The sequence below is a fragment of the Nilaparvata lugens genome, chromosome 7 (genome assembly GCF_014356525.2).
Source record: "Nilaparvata lugens isolate BPH chromosome 7, ASM1435652v1, whole genome shotgun sequence".
In the NCBI taxonomy this organism is placed as follows: Eukaryota; Metazoa; Arthropoda; class Insecta; order Hemiptera; family Delphacidae; genus Nilaparvata; species Nilaparvata lugens.
The window spans coordinates 40,569,571-40,595,393 of record NC_052510.1 but is presented as its reverse complement, the minus strand read 5'-3'; the positions used below and the strand labels follow the sequence as shown (position 1 = coordinate 40,595,393).

The 25,823-nt window shown below is 33.0% G+C and overlaps 1 protein-coding gene across 1 annotated transcript in view; it reads left to right on the top strand.

The window, feature by feature from the left end:
- The first annotated feature begins 8,740 nt into the window (after positions 1–8,740).
- LOC120348869 overlaps positions 8,741–25,823 on the top strand; it is a 48,481-nt gene continuing 31,398 nt past the window's right edge. Inside the window, exon 1 of the mRNA XM_039432784.1 lies at positions 8,741–8,901. The gene's annotated coding sequence lies outside the window, so the exon portion shown is untranslated. The remainder of the gene's footprint in view (positions 8,902–25,823) is intronic.

Genomic DNA, 25,823 nt, shown 5'->3' with positions numbered 1-25,823 from the left:
ATAATTGTTTTCTCTTCACAGAACCTTTTTTCTATGTTTCTATTTTTTCACCCATTCTACTTCCTGTTTTGTTCATTCATTTTAGATTTTGATACTAATATCAATGTGTTTTCTATATGATGTTGTCAACTTGTCAAATAACTCGTATTATACATCATTTTTCATGCTTGTTTGTGATTTATTTGGCTTTCTGTTCTCTGTGTATTTATTTTATACTAATTCATGTCTTGTTTTATGTTATATCTTCAGTTTTCTTTAACAAAATAGCATGCCTTGTCTCTCGTATAGATTCTGAGTGCACCAGGCGGCTCGGCTTGCTTCTTATGTATTAATAAGAGATAAGAGTAATGAGCTATTTTATGGCGCCTATTGATGCGTCTCCAATTGAATGCACGGAGTATGCGGATATTAATGATTTTTCTTTAAATTATTCTACATTTAGTTTTTCTGAAAACGGAGACTATGCCGGTTTCTCAGTGATCCACAAAAACATTAGAAGTTATAGAAGAAATATAGATGAATTTACAATTATTCTACAGAGCCTCAAACATCGTTTTAGTTGCATAATATTGACTGAGGCATGGCTAAATGACGAGAGTGACCTCTTGGAAATCCCGGGGTATACGCTCCTCAGGTCTTATAATAGCCTCAACCAGTGCGATGGTGTGGTCGTATACATCGACTGTGATCTCTCAGTAACTTGCAGAGAGTTTAGCTGGGCGGTCTGGCCACCTGTCTATCGATAAACTTTGACTGGGAGGGAACACTCTGTGAAGTCCTTGCGGTGTATCGAAGTCCCAACTCCAGCTTACCTCTTTTCTTGAATGCTCTAGATAATTATCTCAAAGAATCAAGGAATGGGGTGATGCAAATACTTGCTGGAGATCTAAACTGCAATATCATGAACGTTGTCCCAGGCTCCATTGAGGAAAAATTCATTGACGTGTTGAATGAAGCAGGACTAACAGCATGTGTAGACAAGGTGACAAGGCCGGCCAGCAATACTTGCATAGACCATATTTTTGTTAAATTGCCACTATCATTTAATACCTCAGCTGCTATCCTCCAAACTGCTCTGTCCGACCATTATGCCATATGTTTAAGTATTCTATCAAATAAGGATGTAAAAACCACAAATAAAGATGAGTATTTCTCAAAGGTAGATTGGACAGGAATTCAAAATGCTCTCTCATTACAGAATTGGGACTCCATCTGTGATGAATCTGATGTGAGTGCTGCAACACTCCTTTCTATAGAAACTCTTCAGAATACAATAAAATTAAATACTAGAAGAATTCATGTAAATGCAAGAAATAATAAGTTGAAGCCTTGGATTAGCATAGGCTTAATCCAATCAATCAGGCATAGGGACAAATTAAAAAAGAGATTGAACAAACAACCTTTCAATGCTAACCTGAAAAATGAATTTTTACAATACCGAAATAGAGTACACTCCCTGATCAAACAAGCTAAATTAAATTATTATAAAAACAAATTAAACATAGTCTCAAACAATCCTAAGAAGTTTTGGTCAACTGTAAATGAAGTTTCTGGTAGACCTAATAGAAAGCTACCATTTCCGGTCGATGTTTTCGCGTAGGATGGGCGGACTCACCAGAATGCTACCGATGTTAGCATCAATTTCAATAAGTTTTTCGCCTCAGTGGGGAAGAGCTTGGCCGACTCGCTAACTCCTATGGGTGAGCCAGAAATAAATTATTCCGATCATGCTGTCGAGTCCCTATTTGAATTCCAGGCTGTTACACAAGATGAGCTTGAGAACGTAATTTATTGATAGCATGAGAGGTAATAGCGCCCAAGGCCACGATAGTATACCTGCTAGGGTAATCAAAGAAAACGTTCACATCCTCCTACACCCTATTCAACATTTAGTTAACTTGAGCTTCCAGGTAAGTGAATTTCCAGACATTCTGAAAATTTCAAAAGTAATTCCAATTTATAAATCAGGCACAAAAAATAATTACACCAATTATCATCCCATTTCACTATATTGTATATAATTTCAAAAATCCTTGAAATATGCGTAAAGATACAATTAATGCAGTACTTGAACAGACATAACCTTCTATCCCACCTCGTAATACGGTTTTCAGAAATCAAAAAATTCTTCTGATGCATTATTTGATTTATCTAAATATATTGCAGATAATATAAAAACAAGGAACAAAGAAATTATTACCTATCTTGACCTAGCAAAAGCATTTGATTCAGTCGACAGGGAGAAGCTCTTGACAAAACTGGAGATGATGGGTATCAAACAACCAGCTATACAGTGGTTCAGGAGCTACCTGAAAGACAGAGTTCGATATGTTCAGATCAATGATAGTTTTAGTGGCCTGGAGCAAGTTGATTACGGGGTTGTTCAGGGGAGTACTCTTGGGCCTATTCTCTTCCTGATATATGTTAATAATCTACCACTGCTGAACATCAAAAGTAAACTTTTTTATTTGCTGATAATACGGCTGTGGTCTCAACTGGTAAATTATGGGACGACGCATACAGGAACGCTACAGCTGACTTGTCTAGAATCAAGGCCTGATGGTTTGACCACAACTCTTTGACTGTCAATATCAGCAAGACCAAGTACATGCCTATAGTAACCCGTGATCGGCAAGATCCAGGACACAAAGACCTGAAACTCCACTCATGTGGGGACTCTACTTCAATTTCCTGCAACTGTGAAAACTTAGAAAGAGTTAATCAATATAAGTACCTTGGGATAACAATTGATAACACTTTAAGTTGGAGTCCGCACATCCAGTTGGTGAAGCAGCGACTTAGAAGGCTACTGTATGCTTTTTCCCAGTTGAGTCAAGTTTTGACTAAGAAGCAGTGTAAGACAGTCTATTACGCATACGTCCAGTCTATTATACAGTATGGCATACTGGTTTGGGGAGGCCTTCCTGCTACCCTCCTTGAACCGCTTGCGGTGTCGCAGAGACAAATTATCAAAATTGTTTTAAATAAGGAATGCCGATATCCAACAGCACAACTTTTTACACTAAGATCATCTCTATTAATTTGATAGCTTTTCTTATACATGCATAGATTTTTTTCATTTCTTAGAGCTTATAAATTTTCGTAATTTACCTTTCTTCTCTTTATATTTACCACATACTTCATTTAATCGTCTTTAGATTTACATATCTTCATTACTATATTCTTTTTAATGGTCACTGGGGAATCGGCCGGTTTCTGTTCCTCGGTAATTTTTTATATGAGAAGCTACCATTTTTTTTACAATAAGTATATATAAAATATATTCCACTCATGCAATCTCAAGAATTTATTCATATTTCAATTCTCGAATCTGTATATGTTACTTTTATCAATCTTTCTCTGTTTATGAAATTTCGTCAATGAACAATGTAATAGGTAATATTTAATTTCATAATTATAATACAAATTATCTTATACTTACCTTCTTCTTGTTAACAAAGTCGGACATTCTTTTATATAGACTATTATATAGGCCTATATAATATTATGAATAGACTATTGGCTACCCACTGTAACAGGAACCCACCCCCTACACTCAGACGAATAGTCTTGTAGGGGTATTCCAGTAAAACATGCTCTATATCACAATGTAATCTGTATTTTGTATGGAATAAATAATATTCGAATTTGAAAATTTGAATTATACTGTGCAAACGGCCCTAAGAGAAATGCCAAACAGTCGACTTGAATCTTAGACCTCACTTCGTTCGGTCAATAAAATATAATCTTATTTCCACTTTCATTACATTTTATAATATGTTGTTTGTAAAATGTTTTGTTTTTTATTGTCTAGTTATCCAATTCATGTAGGCTTATCTTCAACTTCACTTTCACAAACTTTGATTCTGTTGCAGGCAACAATGTAATCAGCATTTTACCAGCGATTTCGACTAAAAACATGCAGCGAGATGATATTGAAAGTTTGATGCAAAAAGCACGCAACAGTATGACAGCTGAAATCACAAAAATATCTGAAGAAGTGCTACAACATAAAAATAAAATAATTCATGTTGACTCAGCACCTAAATTGGACTAGAAGTGTTTGTAAAATTTAGAGACTGAATTACTAGTGCGAATTCGTGAACTGAATATTGTATTTGAATCAAAATTATCATTATAATAAATAAATTATCTCATAAAAATCTGCAAAATCAGAATAGAAATGAAAGTGCGATTTGAAGACTAAATTTCTAGAGCGAATTATTGGACTGGCTCTTGTGATTGATTAGATATTATCACATAGAATCGATAATTAGGACATAGATCTACATTGCTGTGTGAATGTGATTGTAACATTTATGGTGTGGATGACATTTTTATTGGAATTTGCAGTACGCTACAGGAATGGTACTGAATTTTCAGATCGAAAATTCCAAAGACGGACAAAAATTGGGTTTAAATAAGGTTCAGAGAGGGACTTGATACCGTAATAATTGTGAATTTATTTAGGATAGTAGAGATCATTTTGAGAACTACTAAGATTGGAATAAACTTTGTGAGTTTGTTGAATTATTCAAGCAAGAATTCTGAAAAAAGATCATAGACGTACTCTGGAATAAATTGAATACTGAAATACTATGATTCAATATAATTATTATGAGTACTGAGTAAATATTATCAAGAGAAATTGAAGAAGTCTGATTAAAAATTGACTGAAATTTTAATGTATACCGGTAATAATTATTGTAGAAATCAGACTTGATTTCGAAATGCAATCCAGTAAAACCAGTTCTTGAAAATCGTTCACTTATACCTGTTTAAAAAATTCAATGTAAAAAGAATTTGAATCTTGAAAACGATCTAGCTTTATTTTTTAAGCTAAAACTATAGAAGCGAATTTTTGCTTGTAGGTGATACATTATGTTTGCTAATTGTGATGAAGTTGTGATGAAGTCGAACTCTGGTTCCTTGAATAGGTGCTGAATAAACTGTTACATTTCATTGAAAATATAGAGGATAACAAACGTCTAGATTTAATTCTTCCAGTATATAGCCTAATATTAAACACAAGAGAAACATGAACTTTATTTATTTTATTTCCAAAAAGTGTTGATGGTCATAAGTGTTAATGTGCGTTCTATACTAATTTTGAAAATTCTTGATTATTTGTAAACTATATGCGGTGATATATTTTTTACCTATGTATATTTTCTCTACTATTAATGGATGTTGTTATTGCTGGGGAGGAGATTTTTTCATTTATAAACCAAATGTTTTAGCAAGTACTTTTTTGAGGTTGAGTGGTAGAGAGGACTTAAAAGTCCTAAATCCGCCTAATAAAGAATTTTTTCATTTCATTTCATTCATATTTCCAAAGATGAACCTCTAGTGAGGTCCAAGTTATAATATCAGTGGAGAATGATAGGAGAAAAACGTTATCGATCCTCTGTCTTGTCAATGGAGGGTATAACTGATACCGGTTCATTGATGTCATTAACTGTTCATTCTCGTTTAAAATGATCAATTATATTATTTATCAAGCAAGAAATTATTTTTCAATGATTTCATAATGAATTTTCATAATCAACATTGAATATTTTGATAACTAGCCTATATTCCTACATTGTCAAAAAACGATCTGACAACAGAGCAAAGCGAGAAAGGGATAGCGCTATACGCTTTGTTGAATGATAGGCAAGGATAGCAATACGAATGCTAATAAAACACTGCCATTATAACGTGGACCTTACTATAGAAGCTATTATATCATTTTTTAAGAGCATGAAACGCGAATGTATTGAAAAAGTAGAGGAGCGCGATAATTTAGCGAAAGCAAAATAGTTATTATTTGTATATACCGTACTGGAGTGTAAGATACAGACTCTTCTCCCTGAGGGGAAGTTAGATGCTTAAGGCGAGCAACAATTTCTCGAAGGAGAAGAAGAATTTATCACTCGTGATGTACCGTACACAGCATTTCTCCTTCACCTTCAATTCATTTTTTATAAAAACTGCAAATAAAAAATTATTTTCAAAACTCAGCTGCCAGGCGGGCACTGCCGATAGCGCTATCTATCGGCAAAAGTTGTAACCAAGATCAGCATAAAAAATGATGGCCGACGCGTTTCAGATTTGATTCTGATGAAAAAATATTCGTATGAAAAAATATTCGTAGGCTGGTACTCTGAATAACATTAAATTTGAACAATATTTATAAATTTTTATAGTCTTCTAATATGAAGTATGTAATACTAAGTATAGCATAGCCTACACACATTTTCATAAGTTGATGAAATTTATGGTTGAGGTCTTGAATTCAGTTTGCTACAATGATAAATCTACATGGTCACTTATCTAAGCATAGACCTTGCACTCTATTCTCATGGGAAGTAAGCTTTTAAAATAGAGATGCTTCCCATATTATTAAAATGGAGCTACTTTTACTCCCTCGAGTTTTCAGTTTTTTTAGACTCAAGGGCGAGAAAGTGATATTACTATTATGTTACGGTACCGAGAGTGAAGTAAGTACTTTAGACAGTAGGTGGAGGAAAACAAAGTTTTCAACATTAAACGGTGAATAAATATATAGTTTTCTCCGCATATAAGTATACTACTATAACTTGGACTGTAAACTGATATTATCTATAACAGAAACAATATTAAATGTAATTTTTACAGAAGACTATTGTGAAACTTCGATTAGGATTACAATTTTATGTCATGAGGCCTGTAAATGTGAAATTATTCCATAATTCAATTCTCACATTCATGCTACTTATATTATGAGACTTGAATTATTTATTGAAATCTTGATGAATATTTGTTGTTAAAAGTTCAATTTGTCAGTTTATCTCTAAAATGTACTGTAGGACCTAAGACGTATAGGAGGATACTTCATTGATAATACCTCACCATTTTCTAAATTTCAATTTCAGATATAAAAATAATACTTCACATTTTTAACTCAAAGTGCCTTTAATCATTCAACTTCCTGTTTTTATCATAGAGTTCATTTATATCGACCATTGAATTAATTATTACGTTTTAGTTACCGTATTATAAAATTAATCATTATTTCACACAGTTTAGAGATCCCATTTACCCTATCTATTGGAAAATTTCGAAAAAGTACTACCAAAAACTTTATTCAAACAATTTTTGCGGAAAATCAATTCTAGGTTTTAGTGGATTTTCAACTGATATATGATAGGATAACAAGCCCCAATGAAAAGACATATTGCAGATGAATAAAATTGAAATATTTATTTTAATAATAATATAATATCAAAGAATTATAAATAGGTACCAGTATGAATAATATAGAATAGAATTTGTGGAATATCAAATTTCGGATGATGTGTAAAGCCATAAACTAGTTTAGACTGCAAATTTAGTACCTACTTGAAAGAGAAAATAATTTTGTTTTGATATTATTCAGTTGTGAGATATTAGGCATGGAAAAGTATTATTTTATGATTATGATTAAATGATTGAGGTCATTCTCATATCAAGATGTTCATTTTTTCCATTATTTTTTAACGTTTGTGTTGTTTTTTTTTTGTTGACAAATAAAAATTTATCTATCGGAGACATTTAGTTCTATTTTATAAAGCATGCCCTAAAATCATAGGTTAACATTTCTTCCATAGGCTCTTATGAATAAAAAATATGATGAATCAATTATGTTATTCAATAATTACTATTTTTAGAGAAAAAGTCATTCAACAACTATCATTGATCTAGTAACAGAAGCTATTGTGAAATAGTCACGTTAATAATTATCAGGTGCAATGGTAAGACGGAATAGGCTAGTTGCCACTTTTCTTTTTCCACTATAATAGATAGCTCTTACTCAAGTCATCCTGCTATATCTGTTTAATTGTAGATTCTTGTTAAAAATCATCAACTATATCAAAAATATAGTCTATAGTATTGTAGGATAATTATTATTTAAATCAATATCCTATTGATACAAATCAATATAAAACTCAAGGAAATAAAACTTATTCTCATGATTTAATGAAAAAAATATAATTGAGATTACAAATCCCGATAGTGAATAACTATTCATCTCATCATTATTACAGCCTTCATACGTTTTAATATTGAGTATTGAGCTACCCTGACAGCACACAATGTTCTTTATACATACATGTCCTCCGGAAAATTGCTTCATTTATTCTCAGTGCTCGAATTTTTTTTCAAGCCATGAAAGCTGTATTCTTGAGAGAGGGAGATCAGCAAAGAGCTTTCAAAGCATCAAATTCGTTAACCACTTCTTCTATGCAGGAAATTTTGAAGTTGCTCAATTTCTTGACCTGTATCTGCCTTGTCTAATGACAGACAAGGAAAGCAAGTAGTGCATGTCAGCCTAATCATGTGCATACATGAAAACATAAATCTTAGGTACTGTAGCTTTTCAGAAATATGATTAAGGAAGTGATTGGAAAGGATAATAACTGTGAGTATTTGTCAAGGTAAAAATAATTGTTCCATCTACTACGAAAGAAGAAGGAGATAAACATAATGTTGAAAAAGTTAATTCACAAAAATGTTGAATAAAATATTTTCAACCTCTGGAATAGATTCAATTTTTGAATCTCTACACAATAGAAAAATGATATCTTTAGAGTCTAAAGTTATTTACTTGCTGTAATAAGTTGGCTGCAGGTGTACGAATATTAATTGCCAATTGACGTAATCAGGCTGTTGGTGATGTGTGATAAAATAATTGGCTATTTGCGTCTAGGTACGTGGATCCAATTATTTGGCTCAGGTATTTCGGCTAATTTCGTGGTTACTTCTAATTGGGTAAGACACAAAAAACGAAAAGGTATGCCACAAATTTAAAAGTATTTGTGTTGCCCAGTGTTGAGTGTCAGTCCCAGTGTGCCAGTGTCAGTGTCAGTTTGAGTGTTCAGTCTCAATCAAGTGTTCAGGGTAAGTCTAACTCCTTATTCATTTTAGTTTGACTCCTGATGAGATTAATTGCACATTTTATCAAGAGAACTAATAATAAAATTGATAATATTAGCTCACTGAACTCACTGAACCAGGAAAATGGTGTCTCGGAAAAGAAGGGTAGAGCCGGGCCCGATTATCTGCTGTAGATAGCTCCAGGTCCCGTCCTCGTAACCGACTGCCAGAGCCTCTCATTTTTTTCATAATTTTACTTGTCATGAATTTTCACCGTCGTCAACAATTTATCTATTCATTGTGAAAATTCATGGCAAATAATAAAAATTATGTAGTTCTATTACAATACTTTCTCACTAGATTTTTTAATAAATCTACTTGAATAACTAACACTAAAAGCAATGTCAGGTCTTGTAATAGACGTTGCAATAATATATGTACAGAAGGCTTCCAATTAGTTCACGAAAAGGAACATTAATTATATATGACCATTATTGGTTCATATCTAATCATTAATCAGTTTTCATGCATTTACACTGAAACATTAAACTTGTTGAGAATTTTCTCTGTGAACTTTGATTGATTCAGTTTCAAATTATTAACGCTCCTCCTGAATTACTATTGTAGTAACTGCCTATAATGATACTATTTTATCCCCACACACCTACGGATTAGGCGACCTGCGGATTTGGCCTGTGTCCTTGAACGACTCTGGGCAAAATCACTACCTACACATTAGATGTTAGCAACGCGAGCCCGACCTGCCGTACTTTTGAAGGTGTGAAGTACTCAATGATTGTACAGCCCCTGAATTATGAATAATTAAGAATTTTTATAGACCATTAAGCAAACAAAACAAATTCCATAACTGAGTAAGAATCACAATCTTATCTAAGGCAGATAAACGACAGTTATCTGACCTATAAAGGCTGCAACTAGTAAATCAGTTATAGTATATTCTTCAGAAATTTATTAACAAAAAACCATATATATTCATAATGTTTACTATTTTAAATGGTAGTTCAATTATTTGGAGGTTAGAATTGAACCGTTACATAACCCTAAATAAGCCAAAGCTTACTTGTGCCAACAGCTAGCCAATTGAGAAGGTAGCTTGCGTAATAATTATTTGCAACAGATATATGATATTAATTTTCACCTTTTCATATTATAATTTATATACTAAATGGATCCGAATATTTACTCATGAGCTGTCATAAAGCTATATTTATTTTAGACTGTTATATGTAGTGATTTGGGATTGACATTCAATCACAGCAAAAACAATATAAACAAAGACACATTATTACAAGCATGTGTGTTATTATATGTATTCATACTTCTACTTTATTCTTTAGAATTACGTCCATGTTTTACAAGTTATTGGCTATTTTGGAAGTTCACAAAATTAGCGCCAGCACAAGTTCTTTTGAAAATTGTTAAGCCTATCTCTTTATTTAACAAATGTATATCGTAGTAGATGTGATTATATTATTTATTTTATGTTTCAATTTCAATTAAACAAAATAACAAATTTCAATTATATTGATGAATAAAATTAAACCTACAAAATCTACGAAAGTAATAAAATTGAATCATAATGCAAAAATTAAACATCAAGTCCGAATAGTATTCGAGTAAGCAAAATAATATTGTGGACCTTGAAAATAAGAATAATAATAATAATTGAAATAGTTTATCTTCTAATCTGGGAAAATATTTGAATCGATAGCATAAAAGAGTAAATGGATACAATAATAGTGAATAAGTAATTATTATTTGCATAGTTTCCTATATCCTAACCCATTATTTTAATGATTTCATTACATACTACTTTACTAAAACACAATATATTCTTAAAGCTCCTGTGGGTAGTCCACAATTGGAGTACGTTTCGGGACTCTCAGTTGATTTGCTTTCTTCTTAATATAATTTTGAAGACATAAATACAAGAATATAACAGTTATCAGTGTTTGCCAGACAATAATAATATAAATGATCAGTTTATTGTTCACCCCTAACAAATCAAAGTTATTTGGCATTTCAACATGATGGAAAATGTCTTCTGAGAATGAGTTGTGCTCTTCAAATTTTGAAAAATTCAAGTGCCAATTTTCATTTAAAATTTCCGAAAGGTTTAGGTACTGAGGCAGAGTCTCATGTTTAAAAATTGGGATGCTCAATTTAGATAAATTTGTCCACATGTGAGGAATTAAGTTATTAATAGCTGGAGAAGGATGGGAACGGGAGTCGCAAGGATAAAGAGTGCTTATCAGTACGTCGCCGTTGTCGTCTTGAAGTTCGCAGTTGCAAGGGATGTGGAGTGATAGGGTTCCTGGACTGTTGCTTGGGACCTCAGTTGTTGAGTTTTTACAGCGAATTGTCGTCTTTTTGCCGGTGTTGTGGAATAGAAAGGTGTGGTCTTCTTTTGAAATGACGTGATGAGAAAGTTGTTGATTGTAGCATCTCATGTCGATTTCATTGTAGTTGTTATATAGAGTCATCATATACATGAAAATAGTAGTCCTCAGTTGTGTTTTCAGTACATCGGTTGTAGTATTCCCTTTCTGAAACTTATTCTGTTGGGTGAATGATTCTTGCCAAAGAATAAGGTCATGCTTCATGTTGTTCAATACTTTCTTCACGTTCTCTGCCATGCCGTTCATCTTGCGTGTGTTGTCTATCAATTCGACATGTTCAGCGTGAACGAAGTCTTGAAGATTACTGAGATGAGAAGTGATGTCGGTTTCGGTTTTCACGTATGCGCCCAATTCTTCGTCGGTAGCTACTCCGCAACACCAGTTTAGGACCGCCCCGATCGTATCGATAGAGCGTTCGCGGCGTGGTAGTCGATTTTCGCTCTCAGCTGGAGTGTTGTCGTCATCGCTGCCAATGTAAATGCCGTCTTGTAGTTGTAGAAGTTGCAGCTCCGTTCGATGAATCTGATCAAATACTGCACACTCCGATGAGGAAGGGAAAGGACATGAGTCAATTTTTAAAGGAGTACTCAGAAGGTTCCTCATAACAAATAAAGGATTTGACCTAGGAATACTGAATGTTATTGGAACTGTGGACTCGTAAAATACTACATTGTGAATTTCTTTAAATAGAGCTCCGTGAAAAAGAGAAATTTCTTGAGACAATACCGTACAACATATTTCTACAAATGCTAAGGAACAAAGTATTATGGTATTCATTTAAAAAATATTATATCAGTTAGTACTCTATATTAATCTATCAATGAACAGTTCGTATAAGATATCAATTTTATAAACAATAATTACTAGTAAAATCCCCAAAAACCCTACAAATAGATTATGTAAATGGTCAAATTAATAGCTATTTCTTATATTCCAATCGTAATCACTTACTGGAATTGATTATTTCATTAACATCAATACAGATAATATTGTTATTAAAATATACGTTTTCACATAAATAATCTTATAAATAAATAAATTATTATATCAAGAATCATCCGTTTCTGAAAAAGAGAAACATTTTATTACATACGAGTCAAGAAAATAATATTCAAGCATAAATCGTATTTGATGATTTTCAAATAGCATTCATTCATAAACAAAAACGTGAGAACAATTCACATCTTTTAATAATGAATCATCGTTAGAATGTCTAGTAAAATTGTCTATCAGAGCTCAATTATATTTCATTGTTTCATCGAAGTAGAAATCCAATTAATTAATTGATTGATTGAAAACTGCATACTATTGTGATTTGAGAATCATCTCGATATCTAGTCGTGAGAAAATGGATTTGATCGCTTCACAAGTCAATACTGATCTCGCAAACAAAATTCTCTAAAAATTCAGTTGTAAGCATGATATTGTTTTTCAATGATTTGGAAAATAAATAAATTACATGAATGTTTCATCTCGATTTCTTCTCATCAATTGTCTTTTAAATTAATGAAAGGCAAAGATTTAGGATGAGCGAGGTATAATTGCTAGCATAAAGAAAAGTGCTGGAATAAAGAATACAGTTAGACAATAGAACAATAAACACTTAATTGATGGGATCTCGTATGAAATATTTTTTCAATTTATCTACATGAAAAGCTACATTTTTATAAGTACCTCGTAGCGGAAAAAATATCTCATAGACTTCATCTGTTACTTTCTTTACTACTTCATATGGGCCTGAATATTTTTTGACTAATTTCCTAGACTGTCCTTGTCTTACATCAGGATCGTGGACCATAACTAAATCTCCTGGTTGAAAAATGCAATCTGTTCTATTCCTATCGTAATAGTATTTCTGTTTTTCTTGTGCATCTGATAAGATTGATGGTATCTGTTCTCGCACTTCTTTAAGATTTGCTAATCTCGCGTCTAAATGATAAGTGACGTCGTCATTTTCGGGAAAGATTTTCAAATCTAAAGGAGTAGTGCAATAAGAAAAAAGGTGTATATTTCAAAGAGCATTGTTTCGAAGTATTGTATGCGAATAAAACTTTCGGCAGCATTTGTACCCACAAATTCCTATTATCGGCTACGTAAGCTGTTAGCATCTCTTGAATTGTCCGGTTGGCTCTTTCGGCCAGACCTTGACTTTGGTGGTGACTTGATGATCCTAATATGTGTTTGATTCCAAGCTCAACCATAAGGTCATCGACTTTTTTATTTACAAAATGTGTACCTCTATCGGATCGAATTTCTTTTGGAACGCCAAATCGGTATATTAATTTCCATAAGCATTTAGTGGTATTATTTGCGTCGGCGTGTTTACAAGGTTCAGCTAAAATATATCGGGTCGTTAAGTCAACAATCGTTAGAATGTATGAATAGCCCATTGAGCTCTCTAACGGACCGATGTAGTCCATCATGATACTTGAGAAAGGCTTACTATCACACTTGATGGGTGATAAGAAACCTTGAGGCTTCGTAGTAGGGGTTTTTCTCTCTTGGCAATTTTTACATGATCTTACATAATTCGCAATGTTTTCATACATATTTTCCCAATAATATTTCGATGATATTTTCTCATGGGTTTTATAAATGCCGGTATGTCCACCTGTTAAGGAATCATCATGGAATGTTTCAAGGATTTTATTGATAAGAGATCGGGGTACGAGAAGTTTCAATTGATTGGTATGCCCATCAAATTTCTTCAGATAGACAATGTCTTTTTCGATCGTGTATTTTCTCGCCTTTCTAATCGTAGCTGTATCACTATGATTAGGGTTTCGTATTGCATCATATATTTTTCTTATACTCTCATCATTTTTCTGTAAAGTCTTTATGTCTATTTCTTCTATTTCGAATATATTGTAGTTTTCGTCCTTTGTGAGATCAGTTATATCCTTCTCTAGTGGATATCTACTCAGGGCATCAGGTACGTGCATTTGGGCTCCTGGTTTATATTTCAAATCAAACGTGAACTCCGTTAATTTCATAAGTAACTTACTGACTCGAATACTGGGGTTTTTCCAAGTTTTATAGTATTGCAAACTAGCATGATCTGTGTAGATTGTAAATAATCGGCCAATTAAGTATTGTCTGAAATAATTTACACAATACACTATTGATAGAAGTTCAATCTCTCCTACTGCCCAATTTTCTTCATGTTTTGTCAGTTTTCTGGAAACAAAAGCTACTGGATGTAATTTTCCATTGTCATCTGGCTGCGAGATAATGCCCCCTATTCCAACTCGAGAAGCATCTGTGTGTACCACTACCTCCTTATCATTATTAAAATGATGAAGTACGGGTTGTGATAAAAGTTTGCTTTTTATTTCCGAGAATGCGTTCTGCTGATCTTCTTCCCAAGTGATTGGTTTATTCTCGTTATTTTTAGATATCAGATTTGTTAAGGGTCTTGCAATTATAGCGTAGTTTTGAATGAATTTTCGGTAAAATCCACTAAGACCAAGAAATGCTCTGACATCTTTGACAGTTTTGGGTATAGGGTATTTTTCGATAGCTTCCAAGGTTTCGGAAGCGGGTTGTATCCCTTCCTTTGAGACAGTGTGTCCAAGTACTTTAATTTTTCGGTAGAAGAAGTGACATTTAGATGTATTCAATTTTAGTCCTACGTCTTGCAATCTTTTCAAGGTTTTCTCGAGCTGTTGATATTGCTTATCAAATGATTCTCCATAGCTAATGATATCGTCCAAGTAAATCAAAACTCCTCTATACAAATAATCATTGAATACTTGGTTGATTGCTCGTTGGAAAGCATTTGGAGATGTTCTAAGACCAAAAGGTAGTCTTTTGAACGTGTACAGCCCTTTATGAGTTGCAAATGCTACATATTTTCGACAATCTTCGTGTAATGGCTGTTGGAAAAATGCTTGTCTGATATCTAGGGTGGAAAAGTAATCCGAATTGTCAAGAGAATCAAAATTGTTTGAAGAAGGGGAAGGGGATATCTATCCGGTAATATTTTCTCGTTCAACATTTTATAGTCTACAACCAATCTGAATCCACCGTCTTTTTTAGTAACTAAAAATGCGGGAGAAGCATAATGACTCTGGGTTTCACAAACTATTCCTGCTTTTATCAATAACTCTACTTGTCTGTCTATTTCTGTTCTTTGAGCGATAGGTAATCTGTACGGTGACTTAGCAATGGGTGTGTAATCTGTAAGTTTGAACTTGTATTCGGGTAATTTCGCTTCCTCGAAATCAATTTCGTTTGTTGAAAATAGGTGTTTGTATTTATTGATGAGTCTTTTCGCTTTGGAATTTTGCTCTGGTGTAAGATCTTTATTAATATCTATTTCACAACCCCCTCCATCGAATAGAACAGAGTCTACTAATGAAACAGATTCGTCGTAATTACAAACTTCTCCTTCAATTTCACCAATAATAGTTTCATGCAACAATCTTATATCTTGCCTTCCTAGATTCAAAATTCTAATTTCACTCATGTTTGTTTCAAAATCATCCTCATTCCAAAGCACATGCAATTTTTTATTATGTAATAACGATTCATTTGGAGTAAAATGGGATACTTTGAGCAATTTTTGTGTTAGATTGACTTTGACATTCACGTCTTTTTGAGCGGGGATTATTGTTTCAAGAGCACATTTGACGAAATTTACGGGATTGGGTATGCAGACTTCTTTTGTAATATTTGTTTCAGAATCGTTGTGTAATCTATTTAATGTACAAATCCACTCTTTATCCATGTCTAATTCGACTATTTTACCATTATCGGTCATTGAAATGATGTTATTCTCATAATCTAATTTCATTTTATATTTTGAGAAGAAGGAATTTCCAACAATAATATCGGCCTGTAAGTCTTCAGAAATTACTAAATTTACTTCGAATTTCCTGTCATGTATTTGAATTTCACTCGAGATCATTCCTGTGATCGGCATTAATGAACCATTAGCTACCGATAAAGCAATACTACTATTTTTCAAATGTTTTAGATCATCGCTACTTAAAAGATTTTTTTGAACTATGTTTACGTTCGTACCGGTGTCAATGGTAATTGATACATCTTTTCCTTTGAATTTTCCATTAATAGTAAGTACTGGGACTTGAATTCTTCTCTCTTTAGTCAATGATCCATTCATTCCAAGTTCGTGCTGAGCATGCATTTCGGAAGACAATAGCTGTTTGAAGTTGGTTTCACTTTCTATTTCGTTAGAGCAATTAATTTCACTTTCATTTGAGTATAACTGATTATTATTGGCATTGAGAAAAAACTGCCTGACAAATTCTATCGCTTTGGATTGTTCATCTTTCATTGATACAGAAGATATTATATTACATGTGATTTCTTCTTTATCAATTGAATTTGGAGAATAATTATCAAATGGAAATTCAGCGCTTTGTTTTTCAAATCCGGATCCCAAGTTCATATCCGATTCGTCTAGGCTCGGGATCCTGTATTCGAGTTTTTTGATAAGAAAAAACAATCGTCTTTCCAGTGATTATTCCTCTTACAGTATGTACAGAATCTAGTCCTATTAGGGTTGATTGGTGTCCTGTAATTGACTGATGTTGATTGTGTGTAATTATTGTTTGTATAAGGTTGTCTTTGGAAATTGTTCTGATTTGTTTCGTGTGGGAAGACGTTTCCGCTCCTATTTCCAAACTGTCTATTAGGATTAGGATTATGTGATTGTGTGTTTCTGTCGCGATCATTGTAATTATTATTGTTTGAATAAGGTTGTCTTTGGAAGTTGTTCTGATTTGTTTCGTGTGGGGAAAAGTTTCCGCTCCTATTTCCAAACTGTCTATTAGGATTGGGATTTTGTGATTGACCTACATTTCTACTCAAATTTTTCACCACAATACTCAGATCGTTCAATTTCTTTTCTAAAGTATCTACTACATTTATTTTTTGGACAGGCTGTTCGATTGAAGCATTATGCATTCCTAACTTTTTGTCTAGAAGGAAGCGAGATCTTTCATATTTGGCGAGATTTTTCTCTAAATCTTCAACTGATGCATTGTCCATGAAAGCAACATGTTGCAATGCTCCTACGTCTAAGCCTCTCAAAACATATCCTACTATTCTTTTCTCTGACATTTGAGGCTCAAGAATGTGACAAAGTTTTATTATATCTGCTGTGTATTCTGTGTATGTTTCTGTTGGTAATTTGTTTCTGTTTTCGAGTTTTTGTCTGGTTGTCTCTTCATGAACAGGGTCTACAAGTTTACTTTTTAAGTGGCCTACTGCATCAAGAAATGTCGCGTTTTCATTTTTATCCGAAAATATGTCGAAAATTGCCAATGCTGTTTTCTTGAGGTAGAGGGGTAAATAAAAGATTTTATCATCCTCATCCCACTTATTTATTTTTGCTGCCCTATTGAAGGTTTTCAACCACTCGTTGAAGTCTTCACTCTTTGTACCCCCATAGCTTTCGGGTTTCGCAAAGGGTCTTTTATCATTCCCTGCCATATTATTTTCTGGAATTAGGATATTTGCTAAGTTATCGGGAGCTACTGTGTCGTAGATGGGTTCTTGATTTCTGCCTAGCTTGCCTACTATTCGCTCGTAATCGGCTAACATAGGGAAGATAATACGATCGCGTTGAGACAGGGACCCTAACTTAAGTAATCGACTTAGAGCATCTCTAGCTCCTGAATCGTGGTCCACATAAATACAAACTTTTTTTGCCAAGTCAACAGCGAATCTCAAGTATTCAATATTAACAGATTGAGGGATGTGAATACCTAACTGTTTGCCTAGCTCTAATAATTCTGATTTATCCAGAGATTTTACTTTTAAATCAATAGGTAAACGTAATAATGAAACCTCGAATTCACTAGGTGATTGTTCAGAGTCACTAGAACTAGAGCTACTCATCTCAATATAACAATAATAACAATTATCATATTTACCCTGTACGTTGAGAGAATAGAGGACATAATTATACGAGATCAAACACAGAATATAATAATTATGATAATGACCTGAAATGAAAATGTCAATAGATAATTTGAAGGCTAATCTTGTCAATTAATAAACTCTTTCTCATGAGAACGACGCCCAACACCATGTAATGGGGTATTTAAAATTGGAATATATTGGGGTTATATTATGTATGGTATTGTGATGGTATTATAAGGTTGTGAGAACAACCCTAGACATTATGGTAACAATTTATAATAGGGGAATCGCTTGGCTTGCGAGAGGTTAAATTGATCTAACTCTATAACTCATGAGAAAGGAACTATATTTTAAAATAATAAACAAAACAGTTATATTTTGGAGAACTAAGTAATCGATTTAATCAAATTGTAACTCAAAATGAAACTGGAAACTTAAATAAAAATAATATTGAGAAAACTTTTTAAACAAACAATAGAATAATTACAGGATTTGCCTTCAATAAAAAAAGATGAATAATATATAATAATAAAATTGATAATATTAGCTCACTGAACTCACTGAACCAGGAAAATGGTGTCTCGGAAAAGAAGGGTAGAGCCGGGCCCGATTATCTGCTGTAGATAGCTCCAGGTCCCGTCCTCGTAACCGACTGCCAGAGCCTCTCATTTTTTTCATAATTTTACTTGTCATGAATTTTCACCGTCGTCAACAATTTATCTATTCATTGTGAAAATTCATGGCAAATAATAAAAATTATGTAGTTCTATTACAATACTTTCTCACTAGATTTTTTAATAAATCTACTTGAATAACTAACACTAAAAGCAATGTCAGGTCTTGTAATAGACGTTGCAATAATATATGTACAGAAGGCTTCCAATTAGTTCACGAAAAGGAACATTAATTATATATGACCATTATTGGTTCATATCTAATCATTAATCAGTTTTCATGCATTTACACTGAAACATTAAACTTGTTGAGAATTTTCTCTGTGAACTTTGATTGATTCAGTTTCAAATTATTAACGCTCCTCCTGAATTACTATTGTAGTAACTGCCTATAATGATACTATTTTATCCCCACACACCTACGGATTAGGCGACCTGCGGATTTGGCCTGTGTCCTTGAACGACTCTGAGCAAAATCACTACCTACACATTAGATGTTAGCAACGCGAGCCCGACCTGCCGTACTTTTGAAGGTGTGAAGTACTCAATGATTGTACAGCCCCTGAATTATGAATAATTAAGAATTTTTATAGACCATTAAGCAAACAAAACAAATTCCATAACTGAGTAAGAATCACAATCTTATCTAAGGCAGATAAACGACAGTTATCTGACCTATAAAGGCTGCAACTAGTAAATCAGTTATAGTATATTCTTCAGAAATTTATTAACAAAAAACCATATATATTCATAATGTTTACTATTTTAAATGGTAGTTCAATTATTTGGAGGTTAGAATTGAACCGTTACATAACCCTAAATAAGCCAAAGCTTACTTGTGCCAACAGCTAGCCAATTGAGAAGGTAGCTTGCGTAATAATTATTTGCAACAGATATATGATATTAATTTTCACCTTTTCATATTATAATTTATATACTAAATGGATCCGAATATTTATTCATGAGCTGTCATAAAGCTATATTTATTTTAGACTGTTATATGTAGTGATTTGGGATTGACATTCAATCACAGCAAAAACAATATAAACAAAGACACATTATTACAAGCATGTGTGTTATTATATGTATTCATACTTCTACTTTATTCTTTAGGATTACGTCCATGTTTTACAAGTTATTGGCTATTTTGGAAGTTCACAAAATTAGCGCCAGCACAAGTTCTTTTGGAAATTGTTAAGCCTATCTCTTTATTTAACAAATGTATATCGTAGTAGATGTGATTATATTATTTATTTTATGTTTTAATGGAACCTAATAATAACTTAGAACAACTCATAATATGGATTTTTTCTCATTTGAAAGCTTTAAAGTTGGGTCTATTTCCACAACTCAATTGGCTCATTTGTTATGTCACGGGATCTGACCAATCCCGAATTAGTATGTAAATTTGGAGAGTATTAATTAATTTCTGGGAAGAAACTCAGGTGAAAATAAGAAGAAGAGAACTCGAGGCCATTTTCGACAAATCACTAGTGAGATACAGACCTGGTCCACATACTTGATTTTTTAAAAAGCTTTAATTCCTGTTTCAATGTAATTTAATCTTTGTTCTTTCCGTTTTTAAAAAGTTGTTCTAAAGTTCCTATAATAATCTGTGATATTGATTTTTACGAATTCACTTAAAGAGTCCCTAAAATTCAAATAGTGAGGTCTGATCGTCGATTTCGCCACGCGTGAAGGATCCAGCCTGCACAAAATATTCTACAGCCGAATATATTTCAAATACCAAAACGGAAACAAAAGTCTACATAAGTTTTTTGAACATATAAAAGGGGATCCCCGCTATTCTACGAAAATTATACAGTGCATGAATTTGTCAATTCGTCATAGATTTAAGGGTACCAAATTATTATAAATGATTATTATTTCAATAAGTAAAATTCAATATTCACGCTGTACTTAGCCGAAAGGTCTATTTCCTTGGGCGAACCCTCACCCTGGAATCTTTTATTAGTAATTTTATCAAATTTTCAAATTATTATTTTGTATTAGCCTACTTGGCCTATTCAATTTTGTATGTCTTATGACCCTTTCCAAGGGCTTTCACCTACCTCAATTCAATTAATTTAAAATTATCACATTTTCATACAGTATCTATTATTTGAAGATACAATTTTATTATCATTTAATATTCAATCATTATCAGTTTGTAACTACATTTTGTATATTTGCTATTTGGGTATTTCTCCAACAATATATTTATATCATCTATTCACCTCTCTGAATTTATTTCATTACACCTTCAAGTTCGTTCTACCTGCTTTGCAGTAGTCAGATATTGTTGAGTATTATAAATATTATTAGAACATTATGTCTTCTGGTAGTAGATGGTAGTCGATATTCATATCAAGTAATAAAACACTTTATTGGAGATATCCTCCCGATTCAAGTAAGATCGACTGCCGTCAACCTACCACATCGAGGTGTATTGGATCCAGCATTAACAACCAGTTAATGCCACAAGGGAAGGTAATTGATCACATAGACAGCATCAAAATTAAACTCGGTACTCGAAGCATCCACTATCTTGGTTTTGTACTTTACAATCTTACAACCCATAGTATCTGTCATGCAGAGACCTGGTTCGCATGGATTTGCCATTTTGTTTGTTGTCTTACACGGTCTGATATCTCTAGAGAGAGAGCTCTTGGGAGCTCCCAACTGTAAAACAGGTATAATAATCTGAGTATTCTGGTTATTATTTGGGGAGTGAATTCACTCAGAAGTTTAAATCTCTGCTTGGTCCCAGCGATAGCATTGATTATAATAGGCAGATTCAAACTGAACTACATTTCATTATTGAATTAGATTTAATTTTAATTTACCACATTTCCAACTACAGCATTAATTCGGAAGTTTACATTTCCTACTTCAGCTACCATGTAGACCGCCAACCTATCAATTCAACAAACTAATTTATCAGATCATTCTCTTCTATACATTGTTCATTATGCCTAGATCATATAAATTCGTTGCCATTTATGCCTTTGCATAAGATCAACATAATAACCTATAATTACGAGGTACAGTTTCCTAACCTCAAATAGCTTCCGACTGTTTATTTGGTTCAATAACTCCAAGTTCATAAATATTCATTTTCATGCATGTTTATGCCCCTTCATGGAGCAGAAAGTGACAAAGGGTATCCTCACCACAAAAAATCTAAATCGTCCAATAATGGAGATAGAGGAATTTTGATTCCAGATTTGGATTCAGCGATCCCAAATTCTTTGAAGTGTAAGTCCCATTTTCGAGAATACTCGAAAATGGCAGTTTTTAATATACCTTTCTTTTATAACAGTAAAAACGTATACTAGGTCAATAAGATCATTTTTTTGCTCACAAAGGGACAGGCAAAGGTTTATAGAAGTGTTTAAACACTTAAAAGCTCAGGTACAAACATGAACATTATAATTTTTTTTTTAATTTTAAACTTTGAAAAGATTAATCCAAATATGGAAACGGTAATCAGAGAACTTTTACCATTATCACCTAATAAAATAAAAGATAAATGAATTTCTTCGTAGAAGAAGAAGAATCCTTCAATAATAAGTTAGATAAACTGTTTTCTTATCCATTTGTATTAGTCCAGTCAATATAAACATAGAAAAGGGGGTGTGCTTGTGTGCTATGCTATGAATTTAGAAAGTTAATTTGGAATTTAGAATTTGAAAGCACACACAATATAAGTTAATTAAAGGGATGCTTGATAAACATACCTAGTGCTAGAGAACGGGAATCCAGAAATGACAAGAGAGACAACGAAATAGAGAGAAGATATCAAATATATTGTCACCTCTTACAGTTGAATTCAACAGTTGATAAAACAAAATGAAGTAACATAATAAAAACCTAAAATAGAATCACTAAATTTGAAAAGTTATCTCCGATATAACTAATTCGATAGTATCCTACTCTGTCTGCTTTACATTGAAAACATCTTAGATTGAGTCATGAGAAGCATAAAGGACTCTAAATTCAGAAAGAAGAATTGAAAGATATTTCTCAGAAGTAAATCATAAATAACAATGAATATTTTAATAGAAAGATCAGCATAAAATTCAGAAAACTCAGCACATTTAGAACACACTTGGAAACTTTTAAACACTATCAAAATATGATGAAATATTGATAATCCCTGATAACATTTATTCTGTACCTATTATTATATTATGAAAGCTGTAAAGACAAATATTCCTAAAGTATCACATAACGGAATTTTATATAGGAAGACTATTCAAAAATGTGTGATATCAAAACAAATTTAGAAAAGGCTATGGTCCTTGAAGCTTCGATTCTTCACAACTTTAAGATGAAAATATCATTTACAAAACATTTATGGACCTTTAAACATTTTATTGGCTAATTCAACTCTAAATATAATTCAATATAAATTTAAAGAAAACTGAAATTCCCAACTGAATCCTTACAGAGAAAATATGGCCTCACATTTCAATGTAAAGATACAACCGAAAATCTATTACTCAAACCAAATTAATAAAATTTGTAATCTATCCATTCCCAATTTCCAAAACTCAAAGTTGCGATTTAACACAAAAGGACTCTAATTCAGCACGTTTAAATTGATTAAATGGTTCACGTTTTACCCTCCCTTTTGAAAAGCCTTTAGTCACTAAAACCCATTCTGCCACATCCGGAGTTCCTGGGACGTTTGTTTAATTTGGAAAAAGTGTTTACCTCAAAGCTGTTTCTTCAATTCGAATTTAGACTCGGTGATTAAGCTCTACACGTCCAAAGGGACAGGAGACAGCAGACCCCAAGTTTCTAGGACTGCCATCGATTCAGAGGCATCTCAGCGGCTCAAAGACACACGTTCATAAGACATTCATGAACCCGTACATTGATGGACTCGTACATTGACCGCTGTTAGAATAAAAAAAAAAAACTAGGATAATACAAATTAACTTGACTTCAGTTTTATCATAAAGTCAACATTCTTTAGGTTTTTTTTATATAAAACTCAAATTAATACTTTTCATTAGAATCAGCAAAACAGTTGAAATCTATAACACAAAAAACTGTCATTTGAATTTAGGTTAATAACTTCCTCTTCAAAGATAATTTAAAATCAAAAATATCTCAATTCCTTCTTATAAGTACTCTACATTTCTACAAGAGCATGTACCGTTTATTTTCTTCCATCACTCATCAGTTTGAATTACCATTACCATCTTCCATTCAAATCAAAATCAGAATCAAAAGGACTATACTCAATAAATCTATCACAATACACTTACACTTAAATGTATCTATCACAATAAATTAAATACTTTGATGGAAGCTTTCATCGATAGTAATTTCCTTAATTATATTATAAATCTATGACGTACCTCAGTAGCAGTAATAGGAGGAAAATCTCCATTGTGAAGTGACAAATTTGATATCCTCTCTTCTCGATTAAAGCATTTACTGAAGCGGAAAAAACTAAAACATGCTATTGGAACAGATGGTTCCACAGCCAAATACTAACAAGCCTAGAGCTGGCATAAAAGCAAATATTAACACAAAATACTGAGACTACATTATTCAGTTCTACTACCAGCAATGGACAGATGCTGAATGAAGCCTACGGTATGCTTGCCTGGTCTAGAGGCTGTGTGATTGTCCATACAAGATAGGAACCTAAACAATGTTAAATGTGATTGGCAGTTACCATTTTATTGAGAATATTCATCACAATTTCCGCCAATAGAATGGAATGGTACAACTATAATTTAAGATACATTCTCCCACCAAGTGACAGCTATTTTCCAAATTCCTAACCAAATAAGGCATAATTGATAATCAATTGGACAAAAATTCCTTGCCTTATAAGGTCATGAACCAAGCTGATGCTCCAGGAAAATTGTTGATTTTCTTAGTACCATAACTCCGCACACACTTACAGAGTCGACACAACAGAAAGCAGAAAAGCAAAGCAGCCTAACAAATTGATATAACAGACTGACTTCTCATGATAATTCGCATAATCCTCATCATTCACAATTGGAACAATGAATATTGTTACACTTGCAATTTATATTGTAGTTCTGATTTTCTGATACTTCATTTGGGTACATATGAGAAGTCTAGAACAAATTTCTTTATGTGCAATTTCTTTGTGCTAGATACAGAGTGGGCCAATTTGAAGGAAAATATTGAAGGAAAAATCAATTCTGATGAATTTTAGTTTTTGATCAACAATATCTTCCGATTGCCAACATTTAGATGTATAATTCGAAACCCCTCTAGGCGTATTTTTGTGCTCTACAATCTGAGATCAGGGAGAGCGCTCTATCTCAAATAGATTTCTAGGTACACCTGACAACAATGCTCCTTGTATTGTGAAAAATCACCTGATTTTCAGCTTCAACCATCATCACCAACTACATTGTCTTCACATTGATATTTCGCACAATGAAATGAGTTCATGAGATCATGTTCTATGAGAATCACCCGCTTGATGCACTTCATTTCAGTATTTCCTAGTGGAGAGGCACGCTTAAGGACACCTCAAGGATCAAAATTTCAAACACTTATAACTTTTGATAAAATGCTCAGATTTCATCGTACTACACTTCATTCTTCTCGGCTCGTCATGGCGGTCCAAAAAACATGCATCATATATAAGTCAAATTCGGTCGAAAAATGAAAAATTTATTGTTGAGTGTACTTGAGCCCATATTCCAATACACAAAAAATGGCTGATTCCTATATTCAAAGCTCTGTATCTCGGTAACCCCTTATTATAAAAATCATTACTTAATCTTGGAATGTACAATAGAATTTCCTTTTTTATCTGCAGTGAACGATCCATGGAAAAATATGTTCGTAAAGTGAGATTTGATTGTTGAAAAAATCCCGGAAATTGTAGATATTTCTTTCATATTAACGGGTTTGGCAGTTCTATTATTGGGAAAACCGGAAAAGTGATTCAAGA